Source organism: Gopherus evgoodei, chromosome 24 (genome assembly GCF_007399415.2).
Source record: "Gopherus evgoodei ecotype Sinaloan lineage chromosome 24, rGopEvg1_v1.p, whole genome shotgun sequence".
Classification (NCBI taxonomy): domain Eukaryota; kingdom Metazoa; phylum Chordata; order Testudines; family Testudinidae; genus Gopherus; species Gopherus evgoodei.
The window spans coordinates 12,009,346-12,014,754 of NC_044345.1; the positions used below are offsets into that span (position 1 = coordinate 12,009,346).

General features: G+C 49.7%; 1 non-coding gene across 1 annotated transcript; it reads left to right on the forward strand.

Annotated features, from left to right (window-relative positions):
* The first annotated feature begins 355 nt into the window (after positions 1–355).
* TRNAR-UCU lies at positions 356–429 on the forward strand. Its single transcript has one exon. It is a non-coding gene; the product is annotated as a tRNA-Arg (tRNA).
* Positions 430–5,409: the final 4,980 nt, after the last annotated feature.

A 5,409-nucleotide genomic window follows, 5' to 3' on the forward strand; every position in this document is an offset into this window, starting at 1 on the left:
GTGGTTAATCCTATTCCAGGATTTAGTTCTGTCTTTGTTAGTGTTGGAGATGCTGAGATGACCCTGTCAGGGACGCAGAGGACAATCCTAGATCTGTGTTTCTGGAGTGTCTCTCTTAGAGCTGGGGATGAGATATGGATCATATCCAGAATTACTCTCTTCCCCTACTCCCCATGGAAGGAGGAGGATGCTGAGAATAGCCTATTTTCCTGAGCAGTGAGATGGATTGTAGTTCCAGGTTTTCCCTCTGCCCCTGTAGCTGCACAGAAATAGAAGGATGCTGAGATTAACCCTGCAGTGATGCAGAAGGTATGTGCTTTTTCAGCTCTGGTACTGATGCTGTGCCTGTAGTGAGGTCTCTGTGGCGCAATGGACGAGCGCGCTGGACTTCTAATCCAGAGGTTCCGGGTTCGAGTCCCGGCAGAGATGATCTCCAGGCAGGTGTCTTTTATTTTGCACTCATTCAGGTAAGGATGCAAGTTAATATTTATTTCACCCTAGAGGGTTTTAGAAGGAAAAGAATGACTTTGCCTGATAACCTCTATATTGCTATCCCTCTCAGCCCTCTCCTCTGTCATGTCTCTGCACAGGCCTCTTTGATTCATATTTTTTCCTCGCAGTATTTCCCACTGTTAGTTTTTTCCCTTTTGTTATCTCTTGCATGCTTTGATATTTTAGCCCCACTTGTTCTTTAAATACTGTAGCAACGTCTCTGCACAGATTGCTGCCTTTTGTTTTCAGAAGATATTTTCACAAGAATACTATGCTTTTTAGGAAGAAGTCAAAGGGACAGATTTTTTTTTAGATCCCTTTGTTCTAATTGTTATTTCCCTAGATAAATCTGGTCTCTGCTCATTTCATGTGCATGGTTGTATTTTAAAAGCTAGCTTTCTCTGCCCGATAATGAATTATAGCCCCTGACTACAGACTTCCTACTCCATTCTCACGCTCTGTGTATTTTGATTTTTTCCTGCATGTGAGGGTTCTGTGCTTGTTGGATTCCCTTTCCATTTTCTCATCATGCTTAACAATTTATAGAACAGAAAACTGCAATTACTATGACAGATTTCAGAGCTGCCAAGTTTTGTGATGCTCCATGTGTGACATTTTATGCAATTTAATTAATCAACTAAATTGCATATTTATGACTTCCCTTATGACCATATTCAGTTACTGGCCCACCTGGCCTGGGGGCAGGATGTGTAACTACACAAAACTGAATCTGAGGTAGGTGTGTGGGGCTGGGTCCTGGAAGCTGGTAACTGTTTGTGACATGAGTGCTGGCATGTTGGAAGCGGTGAGTGTTAGACCTGCTAGAGAAAGGGGTATTTGTTGGTTGCCTGTGGATGCTGGAAGGCCTAGTGGTTGTTTGCTGGCTGCTATGGGGCTACTGGGGTGACTAGTGCTGGAGTGTGGGTGGTTGGGGCTGGCTGGAGGTGGTGGAGTGCTGCTTAGACAGTTGGGTGTCTACAGTTAGGGCAGATGGGAGAGTGGAGTTGTGTGGCTGGGTGCTGAGGGGTGTCTTGTCTCGTCTCTGGGGTGGTGATGGGAGGAGTGTGAGAGTGACCTGCTGGGTACTAGGATGGTGCTGGTGAGGAGGGGGTGGAGGGGCTGGCTGACTGGGGTACGATACATGCAGGGCCAGTGCTTCCATTTAGCAACCTAGGCAATCGCCTAGGACGCCAGGATTATTGGGGGGCAGCATTTTGCCAGGGGGGTGGCAGGCGGCTCTGGTTGACCTGCCGCAGGCGTGCCTGCGGAGGGTCCGCTGGTCCTGCGGCTCTGATGGAGCTGCCGCAGGCGTTCCTGTGGACGGTCCGCTGGTCCCGCGGCTCCAGTGGACCTCCTGCAGGAAAGCCTGCGGCAGCTCCACCAGAGCCACGGGAGCAGCGCGCGGGTTGGCAAAATGGCCGTGCGCCTAGGGCGCCAAAAACACTGGTGCCGGTCCTGGATACATGCATGCTGTGTTGTATTACAGCAGTGCTTTCGGGGCCCAACCAAGATTGGGGATTGTAAGCTGGCAAGGCTGTCCCAATGCATCGGGGCGGAGCACGCCTCCTCGCAGTTTGGGTCTGGGGGAATTAGTGATTCACAAGGGGGCTGTCCTTCAAGCGAGGTAGGCCGTACACAGTCTGGGCTCTGGCTGGTGACCTGGGCAGGCTGCAACAGTCCATTCACCCAGCCCTTCGGCAGGGCAAGGCAGCCAACAGTTAGGGCTCTGGCCAGCAATCAGGCAAAGCTGTCGTACCAGCCCAGTGTAGGGGCTCAGGTCTGGGGTGAGCACCACATGCAGTCTATGGGGCTCGGTAAGGGTTTGAGCACCACACGCAGTCTATGGGGCTCAGGTCTGGGGTGAATGCCACACACAGTCTATGGGGCTCAGGTCTGGAGTGAGCACCACACGCAGTCAATGAGGCTCGGTAAGGGTTTGAGCACCACATGCAGTCTGTGGGACTCAGGTCTGTGGTAAATGCCACACGCAGTCTATGGGGCTCAGGCTTGGGGTGAGCGCCACACGTAGTCTATGGGGCTCAGCTAAGGATTTGAGAACCACACGCAGTCTATGGGACTCAGGTTTGAGGTGAGGGCCATACGCAGTCTATGGGGCTCAGGTTTGGGGTGAGCGCCACACGCAGTCTATGGGGCACAGATTTGGGGTGAGCGCCACACACAGTCTATGGGGCTCAGATTTGGAGTGAGTGCCACACGCAGTCTATGAGGCTCAGGTTTGGGGTGAGTGCCACACACGGTCTATGGGACTCAGGTTTTGGATAGAGCACCACACCCAGTCTATGAGGCTCAGGTTTGGGATGAGCGCCACACGCAGTCTGTGGAGCTCAGGTTTTGGATAGAGCACCACATACAGTCTATGAGGCTCAGGCTAGGGGTGAGCACCACATGCAGTCTGTGGAGCTCAGGTAAGGGTTTGAGCACCACACGCAGTCTATGGGGCTCAGGTTTGGGATGAGTGCCACACGCAGTCTATGGGGCTCAGGTTTTGGATAGAGCACCACACTCAGTCTATGAGGCTCAGGTTTGGGGTGAGCACTGCACGCAGTCTGTGGGGCTCAGGTATGGGGTAGAGCACCACACCCAGTCTATAAGGCTCAGGCTTGGGGTGAGCGCCACATGCAGTCAATGGGGCTCAGGTAAGGATTTGAGAACCACACGCAGTCTATGGGGCTCTGGTAAGGGTTGAGTGCCACACCCAGTCTATGAGGCTCAGATTTGGAGTGAGCGCCACACGTAGTCTATGAGGCTCAGGTTTGGGGTGAGCACCACATGCAGTCTATGGGGCTCAGATTTGGGGTGAGCGCCACACGCAGTCTGTGGAGCTCAGGTAAGGGTTTGAGCACCACACGCAGTCTATGGGGCTCAGGCTTGGGGTGAGTGCCACACGCAGTCTATGGGGCTCAGGTTTGGGATGAGCACCACACGAAGTCTATGGGGCTCAGTTTTGGGGTGAGCACCACACGCAGTCTATGGGGCTCTGGATGGGGACCTGCATGAACACTTCTAAGCTTAATTACTAGCTTAGATCTGGTACACTGCCACCAGCCAGAATTTAGTGTCTGGCACACTTTCTGTTCCCCCAAAGCCTTCCCTGGGGAACACAGATCCAAACCCCTTGGATCTTAAAACAAGGAGAAATTAACCATCCCTCCTCCTTTCCCCCCAGACTTTCCCCTCCCTGGGTTGCCTTGAGAGGCTTCACACCGATCCAAACTCCTTGGAACTTAAAACAAGGAAAATCAATCAGATTGTTAAAAAGAAAGCTTTTAATTGAAGAAAGAAAAAAGTAAAAATCAGGATGGAAAATGCTTTACAGGGTACTCAGATTCATATAGACCAGAGGGACCCCCCCAGCCTTAGATTCAAAGTTACAGCAAACAGAGGTAAAAATCCTTCCAGCAAAGAGAAACATTCACAAGCTGAGAAAATAAACATAAGACTAATCCGCCTTGCCTGGCTATTACTTACAATTTTGATACATGAAAGACTGATTCAGAAAGATTTGGAGAGCCTGGATGTACATCTGGTCCCTCTTAGTCCCAAGAGCGAACAACGAACAAAACAAAAAGCACAAACAAAGACTTCCCTCCACCAAGATTTGAAAGTATCTTGTCCCCCTGTTGGTCCTCTGGTCAGGTGTCAGCCAGGTTTACTGAGCTGCTTAACCCTTTACAGGTAAACGAGACATTAACTCTTAACCATCTGTTTATGATACGCCCCCCAAATCTCAGACAGTGTGGAACCACACTGGCAGTGATTTCTTCCTAGAACTTTAGAATAAACAGATTAATAAAACACATGCACCTTTACATATACTACTAATTATGTAAAACTACAAGACTTTTCACATTTCAAGGACAATTTTTAACCAGTTGATTCTGGGAAACTTCCACGGGAGAGTGCATCAGCTACTTTGTTAGAAGCTCCTGTAATGTGTTGAATTTCAAAATCAAAATCTTGGAGAGCTAAACTCCATCAAAGCAGTTTTTTGTTGTTTCCCTTGGCAGTATGAAACCACTTTAGCACAGCATGGTCGGTTTGTAGCTGGAAACACCATCCCCAAATGTATTGGCATAGCTTTTCCAGGGCATACACAATGGCATAGCATTCTTTTTCACTGATTGACCAGTGGCTTTCCCTCTCAGACAGTTTATTGCTGAGAAACACGACAGGATGGAAGTTTTGATCTGGTCCTTCCTGCATTAAAACTGCTCCTACACCACGCTCAGATGCATCTGTGGTTACTAGGAATGGTTTGTCAAAGTCTGGGGCCCTTAGCACAGGGTCAGACATGAGTGTTGCCTTAAGCTGGGTAAAGGCCTTCTGACACTCATCAGTCCACTTCACGGCATTTGGTTGGGTCTTTTTGGTCAGGTCTGTTAGTGGGGCAGCAATTTGGCTGTAGTGTGGTACAAATCGCCTGTAGTACCCGGCCAAGCCTAAGAAGGATTGAACCTGTTTCTTTGACTGTAGGACAGACCACTTTTGGATAGCATCCACCTTGGCCTGTAGGGGATTTATCGTTCCTTGACCCACCTGGTGTCCAAGGTAAGTCACTCTGTTTTGGCCTATTTGACACTTTTTTACCTTAACAGTTAGTCCAGCCTGCCTGATGTGCTCAAAGACTTTTTCCAAGTGTTCCAGGTGTTCTGCCCAGGAATCAGAAAAAATGGCCACATCATCGAGGTAGGCAACTGCAGATTCTCCCAACCCTGCTAGGAGACCATCTACAAGTCTTTGGAAGGTGGCAGGTGCATTTCGCAGCCCGAAAGGAAGCACATTAAATTCATGCACCTCTGCATGGGTGATGAAGGCTTCTTTGGCAGGTTCATCTAGCGGTACTTACCAGTACCCCTTGGTTAAGTCTATTGTAGAGATGAACTGGGCACGTCCCAA